The 14,406-nt window shown below is 39.0% G+C and overlaps 1 protein-coding gene across 3 annotated transcripts in view; it reads right to left on the reverse strand.

Annotated features, from left to right (window-relative positions):
* The window catches only part of EDNRA (endothelin receptor type A), a 51,096-nt gene extending 45,297 nt beyond the window's left edge, over nucleotides 1-5,799 (reverse strand). Inside the window, exons 1-2 of one of the 3 annotated variants that reach the window (XM_072121658.1) lie at nucleotides 5,672-5,799; nucleotides 5,400-5,595 (exon numbers count right to left, since the gene is read on the reverse strand). The gene's annotated coding sequence lies outside the window, so the exon portion shown is untranslated. Of the gene's footprint in view, nucleotides 1-5,399 lie in introns of all 3 variants that reach the window. The other 2 variants (XM_072121664.1, XM_072121650.1) reach the window with 2 other exon arrangements.
* Nucleotides 5,800-14,406: the final 8,607 nt, after the last annotated feature.

Genomic DNA, 14,406 nt, shown 5'->3' on the forward strand with positions numbered 1-14,406 from the left:
GCAGAACTCCAAAATTCACTTGAAACTGTGTGCCTTTATGTACAAGTGACTAACTTGTAAATAAATTTAAAGGGGTATTCCCACAAGGACAAGATTCTTAAATATACTCAAGATAACAAAATAACACATTCTCTAATTCACTGTTATTAACAAAAATACAGCATTTTACAGATCAAATTCCAACCTGTCTATATCAGTCCTGGTGTTTACAATTTTGGTTTCTCTGGGAGGTGACCGTAAATCTTCTAACTATGGTCAGATTCTTTTCATGAATAGCTTCTCTTGTCTGCACACCCCAGTGCTCTCTGCTTCAAGCCCCTCCCCCTGCATTCGAAGACCAGTTTAGACACATACACCTCCTGCCAGAAAGAAGCATTGCAAGGCTTGCTACAGTCAGGATAGGGTCTTTATCCGGTAGGGAGGCATATAGCAGGGCTGACTCTGTGTGTGATTTAGGTGATGCAGCAGAGCTGACAGTGTCCTTGTGTTTTATATCCATCTCATGGATATCATCATCTCTGATCTATCTCATCTCACTTTTTCTATTTATCAGATTCTAGTAAAATTTTCAGAAGCTTAATAAAAGTGTAGATAACCCTGTACCCTGATAATCTAAGCACATTGTCAGCACACAGCATTTTATAGCACAGAGGAATCATGTAGTGTCTGCTTAAAGAGTCCCTGCCCACAATTACCATCACTGAATTATAGGAGCTAAAACAGCAATGCAACTTAAAAATTGTAAAGTAAATTTGTAAAGGTGTTTAAAATGATCGTTATTGTATTATTTAACATCAATATGGGATTAAAATCTGAGAATTTTTTTTCATAGGCAAACCCCTGTAAGATTGAAAAACTTAATCCTGCACTGATCCTGAGTTATTTCACACTTGCATAATTCACTCACAATCAAAAGAATGCAGAAAAAAATTCCAGACAGGTGTACAAAAAACAGAATAATGTTTTCAAAAGAAGAAGTTTTCATACAAGTGTTACCGTAAATTCCTTGTCAAATCAAGACCTCAAAGATTCAGCCAATGTAATTAATAACTATATTCTGCTTAAAACCAGGGTATTATATGAAGGGACAGGAAGATTTGAGCATGCAACGTCTACTGAGGATCAGTACCTACTAATCCAATTCCTTCAAAAACTGTAAGTACTGATGCCATGGAAGGCTGGTTATGCAAAATACTATGCTTTTTAGTATTCATAGTGCTTTCCAAATACATTAAGGGAACCACAGCTATCTGCTCTAATATAACCTAAAAGACAAGTACTTTGTGATGAGAAGTCCATTTATATGCTGTAATACCAGTGAGAAGCTAGAAGCTATAGGACATTCCTGCACTTACCCTGCTCTGCCCTAGTTCTGTTCCAAACCACTTTACTGGCTTAACCCCAATCAATCATATATTATTTCTGTGACATCTGTTTACAGTTTATTGCTGTGATGGCGTTTCTCTGCTCATTATGTAGAAGTAGCTTTAGTTATTCTATCAGGCAATGACTTAAAGAAAAATATAATATTTGATCTAAACACATCTTACAAACATGGAATGCAATTGGGATGCAGATTGACGCAGTAAAGTGTTCAGTTGAAGCATTGGGATACAGTGGGAAATGTCTCCGTCACAACAATTGATTATTGATTATAGAATGTCATGTCAGGAATGTGTCCACAAAGGGATCTCACCACCTAAGACAAGGGAGATCGAACAATGACCCAAGTATATTATCATCTCAATGACAAATCTGCATTTTGGAGAACATGCAAGTAGTGTAGATTTGTATCGTGTTAGCCATGGAGAGCAGAAGAAGAGTGAAGAAATCAGGCGATACCTTTTTGAGGCTAACTGAGTATATTTGATGGTGAGCTTTCGAGAATACTAGTTCTCTTCGTCAGACATGATGTTATGCATGAAACAGAAAATTCACAGCATTTTATACACACTAAACAGTGATCATCAAAGGATATAAAAAAAACCTCTAAAACAACAGATTGATAAAAACAGGGACTTTGGGAGAACGAATGGGACCGTAGGTAAGAGTATATGTTATTGGGACATGACGTGCTATACAATTATTATAGACTGAATTTCATCATATATGATTTAAAATAAATCACAGTATCAACACATCATGACCACAGGCATAAATATTGGTGTCAATGCTGCTCATTGGATGGCAATGTTATCACTGGGCAGCATGGTGGCTTAGTGGTTAGCATTACAGCCTTGCAGTTCTCGGGACCTGGGTTCAAGTACCAGGGTCAACATCTGAAAAGAGTTTGTATGTTCTCCCCATGTTTGTGTGGGTTTCCTCTGTGTCCTCCGGTTTCCTCCCACACTCAAAAACATACTGGTAGGTTGATGAGAGTGTGAGCCCCATTGGGTACAGGGACTGATGTGGCAAGCTCTGTGCAGCGCTGCATAATCTGTGTGCGCTACATAAATAAAGGAATTATTATTATTAATTATTACTGTGAACTTTCCTTTAGTATATGGTACTGTGATATTCTTTGCTCTGATTTAATTACCATATATACTCGAGTATAAGCCTAGTTTTTCAGCACAATAAATGTGCTGAAAAACCCTAACTCGGCTTATACTCGAGTCAAGGGAAAAAAAAGTGAACTCGCCTTCTGACGCTCCCCGGCATCCATCACGGCACCGACAGGCTGGCTATATAGTACAGGGGACTGGCAGGCTATATACTGGGGGGGCTGTGACCAATGCATTTCCCACCCTCGGCTTATACACAAGTCAATATGTTTTTCCAGTTTTTTGTGTCAAAATTAGGGGTCTCGGCTTATACTCAGGTCGGCTTATACTCGAGTATATACGGTAATTCTAAATCTTAAGAAGCTTACAACAGCCGGTAAATATTGGACATTGCATAAAATGTATAAAATGGAATCTAACAACGTACAAAACACTCCAGAACTGCTGCAATAAAGTTTTGACATCCCATCATATTTCTGCTCTCAAACCAGATTTAGAAGACAGCACTCTAGGTATAGTATGTATGATTCGATGAATCTTCAAAGAGGGAACATAGGGTACCGGATACCAAGCAGTTTGTGTCCTAGCCTGAGGTTGACATGCTAATCTTAGCACTATCCATTTGTCCAAGTCTTTTACTAGGAATGACTGTTTTACTGATCCTCTTCTGAGATCAGAGTAATATGTCACAAAGTCAACCATGCTCATATTATTCCAGATGGTCAATTAATTTGCCGTGAAATGTCTAAAATGGGAGAATTCAATTAAGAGCTCCATTGAAGACAATGACCAGTGTGATACATTATATCCTGCACACAGTACCGTGGAATATATTGTCACTATATACTGTGTTTATAATCGACACAATAAGTAATACCATTTTAACCATTTTATGTCCTGAAAAAGCCTATTTCTGTATCTATGACACGCTGTAGTAAATGCTTGTTACAAACTGATGGGAACCATAATGATACACTCAAACAAGTTCTTGACAATATGTCTGTTTATATGTAAAGTCATTTATATGAATGTAAATATTTATATTCCATATAGAATCCACTTGTAAATCACACACGTCTACATACAGCCTGTACCATGCTATGTATGTGTCACAGTTAAACCCAAACCCTCAGCAGTAAAGATCATGGACGCTCCGGGATCCAGAATCCCACAAGGAGAACATTATGGCTATTTTATGGCTCTCCTTTGCCCTCTCCTGAAGATTGCATTGTAAAGCACAAACTAAATATTTGGATTGTGACCCTGGGAAACACGTTCTATTCGGGTTAAACCGTATTCATATGGCTATTTATATGTAGCACTCCAGAGCAAAGTTGTATGAGAAAGCTGCTCCCCATGGGATGAGTATGTCTGGAACACAAATGGAATGTGGTATAATCAGGTACTCTCTCTCTCTCTCTCTCTCTCTCTCTTTTTCCTCTCTCAATCCTTCTTCCTTTTTCTCTCACACAAAAAACTGTGCACTATGTAATGAAATGTAATGCTTACAAAAGCCATCATCCTCAAAACTTCTAATATATAATGTGCTATTATACCGACACTATATTAGCATCTTACTGTATCGTACTCTCTGGATCTACATATAACACTATAGTTTTACTATATTTTACTATACTATATTTTGTACAAAAACATTTGCGCAAGCTCATGCAATTTTCAGGGCACCAGTGATCAGGGGGTCCCACACGGTGGTGGAATGTCGCCAATTCTTCCAGACTAGCTGGATTGGTGAAGCTGGGATGGTAATCCACATCCCTACTGTGTATCAACATCCTCAGGATGACAGTACGGTTTAAAGCTATATCAGAGCAGGTAGCATTAGATTTCTGGATTTTTATAAATTTGCCCCCCTCCCCCCCAGACATACCTTTTGCATTTGGCCCAAGAAATAACAGATCTATTATGACTATTAATACCTTGTCCTATACTAAAGTCTGTATAAAACATACAATATAAACATACAAACATAAAAAACAGACTTAACTACTCTTTCCAGTGATTAAGATGGGGTAAAGTACTGTAGTATCATAAATATTGAATGACAAACTAAATGCTGATATATCTGTACTTTACACATATCAAATGCAAAATGTATCAGGTAATATATCACTTTTTACAGTTTACAAATCAGCACGGAAAAAAAAACATAAATGCAAATAGCTCCCATACAAATCAGTTCATACGGGGAGTTGAAGGAAGTTTGCAAGATTTTTTTCAATCTTTTTGATTCTAAAGACACTGGACAATATGACGGAATGGGTAAATGCATACATTATTATATGATATTATTCTTAGAAACCTATTAATTTAATCTGGAATAAGGCACATTAACATTAATATACATCATCTATGTGGTCCAGAATAAATACATTTCAAAAATAATTTCATGTATCTGTTTTTTAATGTATAAATGCCCCCATAATGCCGTTACAAAGTATAAGATATATATGCTGTATTGTGAGTGTTACGATGGTTCTATGAACAGGGACTGATGGAGTGACTCTAGGTTCATTCATAAGAATTATTTCCTAGAAACAAAGAGTCTACAGTAAATAGTTTACAGTTGGAATAAAATAAATGTACATGTCTCCTTCTATGCTTATTATATGCACATACCTAAGGACATACAGATTCTATTTTACAGCCATGACTTAATGACTGCAATTACAGGATTAGTTAGTTTTCACTTAACCAGAAATGAAGATAGACAATCTAATGATAATGACTTCCTCGGATCAAACTCCAGACAACATATTATTAATAAAATGAGTAAAGAAGGCAAAACTGCTATTGCTCAACAATAACCTCCTTGGCGCTGGATAGAGGCGGCGATTCAAAGGACATTTATGAAGAAAGATCAGAAATGTACATTACCAGGTAAAGCAGCTGATGGAGCTCTGAGATGTTTCCTGTGAGCACAGAGATCCCAGATCATGAGGAAGTGTAGGCTTGAGACAAACTTCTGCACAGCACCTCCATGCAGTGAACTTTCAGTCTGAGATCACAACTTCATCTATGCTTCTCCTGTCACAGACTGTGGCTGGGTGGGATGGATAATCTCCACCTCCTGCTGAAGACAAAAGAGGCAGAACAGAGAAACATAAAACACAGAGCAAGCTGATCCACTGCCAAACTCAAGCACATACATCAAAAAGACTCTGCCTTGGGGGCAAAGGAAGGACTCGGCTCCTTAACCATTTCCTCTCCCCCAGTTATCTTCTGCAGTTTGTATATTCCTCCAAGTCCGGACGGCCTCTGCCTTCTCCCTTGTAGAGAACAGGATTAGTTGTAAAGAACTCATGGCCAGAGGAGTAGGATAAGAGGCAGGACTGCGGCTGGAAGAAATATGTTTGATCCTAAGTTTCATAAATTTCTGTGTTTGTTTAAGTGTGAAACAGGTACAAGGAGAACCCCCGATCCAGATGTCTGTATTTAATAAAACTATGAACTCACTGAACAACTGGCATAAAAGTGTCCATTTCCTGACATAAAAGAAGCATAGAAGGAAGAAATCTATGACTACTAAGGCTGTGCACTGTCTTGGATGAAACAGATTTGTTGACTGTTAGAAGCTGTCATGTGGTTAGTTGAAAATGGATCACTAATAATACATGGAATGTTCTGCACCAACAATACAAGGAAAATAAAACAAAACACATAAATAAAAGCATTACTGTTATTTACTTGGATACTTGTAACTCTGCTCATTTGGGGCATTCATCCACAAGAGGTCCTCATATGGCGGTTGTGTTATAGATGGAGAATTGCCAAGATGTAATCTCCTCCTCCACGTATCAATCTCTGCTAACAGACATCAATGTTGGATCAGCTCACAGACAGGAACAGTGTGTGCTGATGTAGATAAGTGCCAGGGCCTTGGAACGTGGAGGGAATCATAAGGACACATCGGTTTTGACACATGTTATGTTGGGGGCCCTGTTAGAGATTTTGAGTTGGGGTCCAAAATCTTAAAACCCCATCATTTTGACAAGAGCAGCCACTAACTGGCTGTGCAGAGACATAGCAAGATGTACAGTTTTACAGGGTAAGCCATTGGTGCCTGTAATCAAGGCAAATGGTTAACCAACTGTATGTTAGTATTTATAGTTAATGGACCTACATACTAAATCGTAACAAACAAATTTATTTGTTGTTTCGTAGATTCAGTACAAACCTAGCTTTTTTTACATATCTAAATCTTTTCTGAATCGCTGAAAATGCCAGTTAGCTATTACTGTCATTCGGAGGAGAGCTTATAGTGGGAGGGGGAGGGTCCATAGCAGACTTTTGAATTGGGCCACCTACCCCCTCAGAAAATAAACATATTTATACACTCACACATTTATACACTTATGCCCACACATTTATTTTCATTGATATATACATTTATACACTTTGTCCCAGTAGCGGCTGACCAAATGGGGGAGTACATGTGAGGAATTAGAGATGAGAGACCCGCATCAAATCCTTTGAAAAATTTAACAAAGCTTCTGCTAATAGAATTTTGAATGAATCGCTCATCCCTAACCTTCTTAAAGGGGTATTCCCATTTCAACAAGTAACTAATATTGTTTGAATAATGAAAAGTAATACAATTTTCCAGTATACTTTATGTATCAATTCCTCCCTGTTTTCTAGATCTCTGCTTGCTGTCCTGCTATAGAAAGCTTAATTGTTTATTTCCAGTGGATAAAAATCTGACCATGGTCACACAGGTGCACGGCTCATTAGTATCACAGAGTATTAGCAGAACTGCGTGATATAACAAGCAGTGCACCTGTGTGACCATGGTCAGATTTCTGTCCACAGGAAGTAAACATAGAATGACAGCAAGATTTAGCAAACCATGAGGAATTAATACAGAAACTATATTTAAAAATTGTATTATTTTTCATCATACAAACAATAAAATTAATTTGTCGAAGTGGGAATACCCCTTTAAGATTTGGCTTAAGGCTCATATTATTAGAATACCCTGATCTACTATACTGTAATATTTTACTGTGATAATTCTTGATAGTTCTGGTCCCACAGAAGAACTCCCAGAAATCCCTAATGGTGTCTATAAAGTCTAGCATTAGCAAACTTTTTTTATTTGCGGTATATGGGCTATGTAATGAGAAGAAATTTAAAAAAAAGTTTACTTGAACATTAACTCACCTCTTAGCGATTTCAATTTTCAGTCTTCATAGCTGTATGAGGTCTTGTTTTTTTTGGATTGAGTTAGATTTTTTTACCACACCATTTTGGGGATATTAGAATTTATTAATGAGAGTGGTGATGACAAGGAAGCTGTCATCAGGGCAAAACGTGAAATCCTGGTGACAGGTTCCCTTTAATGGAAACTCAACAGAAATATTTTGTGGGTTTAGTGTACATCAATACCCCAATACCCCAATGTCTTAATATTTCAGGTAATTTGAGGGTCCAAAAACACCAATTGCAATTGATGTCTTATATTGTAAGTTTGATTCTTCAAAAAAAAAAAAAAGAAAATAGAAATAGAAACATATATATAGTCAGGATTGGTGGTAGTGGATCCTCTGCACCACTGCGGACGATGACGTATGCCGAAACCTGGGACCGTAGTCTAAGTGGCCACAAAGCAGGTTGGACTTGTTGCGGCGTAGTACAGAATCATCAGGCAAAATCGTGGTTGGGGACAGGCAGGAGGTTGAGACAGGCAGCACGGGATTGGAGTCTGGAACATAGCAATAGGTCAGGACAGGCAGCACGGGATCGGAGTAAGGAACATAATTGAGGTCACAACGAGAAATCAGGATAATCGCAGAGGGCTTGGAATACAGCTTTCTCTCAGGCATAAAAGCACAAAGATCCGGCAGGGGACATAAGGCGCTGGAATTTATAATGGCAAGCAGTTGGCCAGCACCAAATAGCGGTGTGCGCACCCTAGGACACAGGAGCGCGTGTGCCTCAGCACGGACATCGTGGGGATCGCCGCTGGAGCCGGGAGAGGTGAGTGGAAGGTCGGGGCACACGAGTGCCACCACACACATGTCTTCCACAGTGAAATGTCTTCCACAATTATTACGTTTGAGACCTCTTTCACATCTTATTTGGGAGATGCACTTTCTTGTGCATCTTTTATGATCAAAAGGAGGATTGCATCTTGACACAAGGGAGATTCAAACATATTCCTGAAGCCTTTTCTTAAGGCATATCTTTCCTTGATCTAACCCAAGATACATGGGAGAATGGGTGTTCTAAAAGTGATGTGAAGGTTGCATAACATCTGCAAAAAGTAAAAAAATCTGAGCTGAACGTGAAGGAAATTGGTGAGTGATAATACTTAGCAGTACATGTAGCTCCCATTCATTGCAATGAAGAATGACCATCTATGTTTTACCTGCTCTTCACCAGAGGTAGAGGCCCTAGCTGTCTGACATTTCATGTGACATATTAGGGGACATTTGGAAGAAAAATGATATACAGAAACTGTATTCCTTATTCTTGGAAAGGGAGTTTCTTCAGATTATGACAACCACTTATAATGAGTGACATTAGGTAAATGCAAGATAGATAAAGGGCAGTAAAGGCATGTACTTAACACACATTAGCTAGATGTTGGATCAATATTGTAACCTTATTAATTTTACATAGACAATGAAACATGCTTACGAGCTCATACAACTTACTTTGAACTCTCTCAAATACAATGTTTTGGTGCATCATGATAAATATAGGAATCAAGAAAATTAGTTTAAGCAAAATATAGATGCATTTCTTTTACATTTTATAATAATATTCATACTTTTCTGTGTTTTTATACTTATATTAATTTGACTTTCTGGTTTCTTTATGATGAACAATAAAAAATCTACTGTAACAGACCCCCTGCTCTACAGTCTCCTGAAGACTATGGTGCTATATAGCTCTGGCATGCAACCCACAAGGATATCTAGGAGGATTATAGTAAAGCCATGTCTAATGGAGAGGGGTAAGCCAACAGCCAATTTAAGTCTATGGCCAGCAAAGAAAACTATAAAACATTATAGGATACACTTGCAATTACTGATTGTAAAACTATCACAGTCAGTACAGAGATGTAAATAAATGTTAGAAAGTCAATAACCACAAGCATAAAAACATGAAACTTTACTTATACTCTTTAAAGCAGTCCATAATCATCAATAATCAAAGAGCAATACATGGCCAACTAAAAAGCGGTTAGCAGCTAAAAAATGTAATGGGGGTCTAAACTGGGCCAGTTAAATAACTCCTGGTTCCCACTAAAGTAAAATTCCCGTGTGTCTTTGGACACCCCAGGAATCACTAGGAGAGGTCACTCATCCAATTGATTTTCCACTCATCAACAGCCTTATGCCTCAAGCAAACGCTTTGTGCTCACCCAGGACAGAACCCGGGCATCACCTTTTCCCTCTCAATTCGAAGCCAAGCATCGGTGCTGCAACTCAGTACAAACTGCAGAATAATTTAGAATGCGATGCTGCACCTTCTCCCACAAGAGCTACGACGATGGTCCCGGAAGACGCTGAGAGGCTAAACCCTGGGTCGAGCAATGACTGTCATCCTTGTGGATAAACTCTGATATGCGCATTTTACACAGTTTTTATGTGAGTAGAACCAAAAATAAAAATTTTTACTTGTTGAAACCGTCTACGCCATGTCCGGATATGTCTCTTATATATAGTTAATGGAGGAGTTTGGGACGAGAGAGAAAACGCAGCGGTTTCATGTTTGAATGGTGGCTTATTCCCAAATGTGATAGTTGGTTGGAGTAGCGTACGAGTGAAAAAGAATTTTACAATGCTGGATAGAAGATCGATGAATTACTTATGAGCTCCGGTTAGATTGAAATTTTTAAACTCAGTACAAACACAGGACCTGCTCTATATTTTGCAATGCCGCTGCCTGGCTCTATCATACTGTCTTGTTGCAACAATGGGTGGGGATTAGTAGGAGATGCAGAATGGAAAGCAGTGCCTACATCTTTTGGCTATGTTTTAACCCCTGCCTGTGTTGCCATGTGTTGCATATTTTGCAAACTTTTTTCTCTCCAAAAAAGTATTGGCCTACAAGTATCAATATGACTGTTTTTATAACTGACTGGAATTTCCATTTATATCTATAAATTAAAACTAAATTAGGTTATTTTATTTTCTCTTAATTGAGAATAAAAATGAAATTGTTTGATGCTTTTCCTTACATCCAGTTATGTGAATATTTGTTGCACGTCACTATTTTATAGGTGTGTCCCATTTGTCGTTCTCGTGCAAGTAAAACTTATTTGCAAACATCTTGAGAATATCGTAGTTTAAACAAATGTGGCGGTCCTAACAAAAAACATCAGTCTCTCCAATCAGGAACATAACCCAAGTATCCTTGTCCTTCATTCTTTGGACTAGAGAGCTCAAAGAAAACTCAAACCTGAATTGCAAAACAAATATTGCAGTAATGTTATGTGTCCTAGAGGTTTGTTGTACTGTATGTCACATAGCACGACGTGTTTCATGCATATCAAAAATAGAGGCCTCTGCTTATCTGTCACCATGGCTTTATATATATACTGCAGCTATAACTAGCAACGTAAAGACTTGAATGGGAGCCAAAATACCCATTCTGGCTCTTGCTATCAGACAAATGAAAGTCTTATCTTGCTGGACTAGACTGATAAAGGTTAGAGAATAAATGAGCCTGAATCCCTTAATCTATGAGTTAATTGTAGGTGTTAAGTATGTGAAATGTACGCCTGCCAGACAGATTGTAAAAATAAAGGCCATATAATTAAATATACTGCACAATGTCCTTTGCTAAAAGACTGGCACTTCCACAGAACACTTATGGATATGTTACATGTATAGAAATAATTAACAATTAGTTATGTAAGGACATAGGTGGTATTGTAATTGCATCAGTAGGTTTAGATGTAGAAAACTTTAACCACTGAAAGGGGTATTCCCACAAAGACAAGTTTCTTAAAAATATTCAGGATAACAAAATAACACGTTCTCTAATTCACTGTTATTTACAAAAATACAGCATTTCTTAGATATAATTCCAACCTCTTTCTATCAGTCCTGGTGTACACAATTTTGGTTGACCCTAGACCCGAACCAGTATCTTCTGAGATTAGGGTCGGCAGCCATCTTGTTCTTCAGTCTCATGCTGCCCTAAACTCCTCTCTGCATCTAGTCCCCATCCTTGTATTCCTGGATGAGCTCACAGAGACACTTTCTGCCTGCAAACAACACATCACATTGTGAGGAAAGTTAAGCTACAAGCTACAGACAGAAAAGATCTTTATCCATAGAAGATACATTTTCATTATATTTGTCCAATTTTACTGAAGAAATAGTTTATGGCACGTGTCAAGATCGGGTTCAAAGGGTTTAAACATTTGACAATTATCAAAATGTTGTTAGAAAGACAAGATAAAGTTTACTGAAAATGTATAATGTGTGAAGTGTCAATTTTAAATTTTCTACACACACATATTTTAAAAAAGTGTGACTTCTGGTGCAATTTCATAAAGAATTGCCTTTTTGCACGAGAACAAGAAAAATTATCAGAGTTTTATATATGATAACAGAGGCCACAAAGGGTTAGTTACTATGGGCCATGTTAACATTTTTCTTAGTAAAGTCTTTTTTTTCCGTGCAATGTCTTGTGTGGGAAGGATGATATTATCTCCAAATGAGGAAAAGAATTCACATGGTGACCAAGGCAATCATGACAAAATGTACTTACTTCTAAAATCAATCAATCAATTTGTCTTACATTAGACCAGTGCAGAGTAGGAGTAGACGAGACCATTTTTTTGCCGCTTCAGATTTATCACTGTGTCCGATGCTAGATGGTAATTATGGTGTGGTTTAAGCAGGGGCGTTGCTAGATCAAAAGATCCAGGGCTCGTGCCCCGTATCTCCCTAGGTCCGCAGGACATTTGTGAGAAGCTGCACAGTGCACAGAGCACAGTGTATACTGCTTCCTCTGCAGGACCTGTGATGATGTCATGATCACATGACCTGCAGGGGGAAGCAGTGCACAGAGCTGCATGATTGAGGTTAGAGGGAGAGCATAGGGAGATCTGTATGGAGCACATTACAGGAGGGCTGTGTGTGGGGACATTACAGGGGGATCTGTGTGGGGGCGTTACAGGAGGACACTAAAAGGCGGCTGTGTTTGGGGACATTTCTGGGGACTGTGTGTGGGGGACATTACAGGGGAACATTACAGGGGTGCTGTGTTTGGGGACATTACTGGGGGACATTACTGGGGGACATTACAGGGGGGTGTCTGTGGGGACATTAATGGGGACACTACAGGGGGGCTGTGTGTGGTGACATTACTGGCAACATTACAGGGGGGCTGTGTGAGGGGACATTACTGGGAACATTACAGGGGGGCTGTGTGTGGGGACATTACAGGGGGCTGTGTGTGGGGACATTACAGGGGGGCTGTGTGTGGGGACATTACAGGGGCCTGTCTGTGGGAACATTACTGGGGGACATTACAGGGGGCTGTGTGTGGGGACATTAATGGGGACATTACAGGCCGGCTGTGGGGACATTTCTTGGGGCGTGTTTACATGTGGCAGTAGGATGGGGCCTCGGTTTGCTCACACATGAGTTTCCAGTGATGGTTATGCGATGGATAACAAGCACCTGGTCTCTTGTATTTGTTTAGATGCAAAGGTGTGAGCGCAGCTTTACAGTATTTTGGGAGAATGTTAGGCCCCTTCCACACTTGCGCTGCAGATCACGTCAGAGTCTGATCAGGGTTTGGTCAGTGAAAAACTGACAATTTGTATCAGAGTTCAATCAGTTTTCAGTCAGAGTTTGTTCAGTGTCTCAGTTTTTCACATGCGTTTTCAATGCATTTTTCCTGTGCAGATACACATGTGAAAAGGACTCAGGGCTGAGGTCTATCTTTTCAATGGCAATTGATGTATGAAAAACACATTACACTTGCATTGGACTTGCATGTGTCTCAGAGTGCAATGCATTTTTGATGCGCCTCCATAGATTTGTATGGTGCATTTTTCACATGCGTGACTTGCAAAAGTAGAACATGCTGAGATTTAAATGTGCATTAAAAAAAATGCAAGTCTAAAAAAGCCCATTGATTAAAATGGATCCACAATGGAGTGCAATGCAAGTTCTGCACGTCAAAGCACGCACAGAACACGTGCGTGAAAAACGCAAGTGTAGAAGGGGCCTTAGGGCAGCTGTGTATACCCTCAGTAATATTGTTATTGGCACAACCAAATGTGAGAGGGTTATGTAAAGGAGGAGGTATTACTGAAAATGCGATACACATGCATTGGGGCCCATGCCCCAAATCTTTTACCACCCTAGCAGCGCCCCTGGGTTTAAGACTTTGCCACATCTATTAGTTGGTATAGTTTACTTTGTTTAATTTTTGTGTACCAACTTTATTTCTGGTGCACATCACGTTTGAAGTATCATTGGGGAAAGTGTCCGAAAATCATCTAAAGGCCTTGTTAAATTTGGTGTAAGGAAATTTAAACAGCCAATGAGTCCAAATGGCAGCAGAAGTTTGGTGTAAGTGGTTTGATGAATTTCCCCAATATTTGCATGAATGTCAACCTAAGTGCTCCAACAACGGTACGGCCTCAGTATGAGTGACAGCCACAGTGCTATGATTGCTAGTCACGGTGCCTTCTATGAGGTTATAAAATGTGGTCATTTGTATCAGTTACTGTGCTTGCCACAAAGCCAACAATGGCTGCCAGCTAATTTTCTGCCTAGCAAATACATATTACAATGCAGTCAATCAAGAGAGGTAGTTGTGCCACAATCAATCCCATGTCACAATGGCTTCATTCTTACCAGCCATAGTATTTCCACTAGATAGCACCTTCGAAAAGTACTAGCAA

The sequence above is a fragment of the Engystomops pustulosus genome, chromosome 1, assembly GCF_040894005.1.
Source record: "Engystomops pustulosus chromosome 1, aEngPut4.maternal, whole genome shotgun sequence".
Lineage (NCBI taxonomy): Eukaryota > Metazoa > Chordata > Amphibia > Anura > Leptodactylidae > Engystomops > Engystomops pustulosus.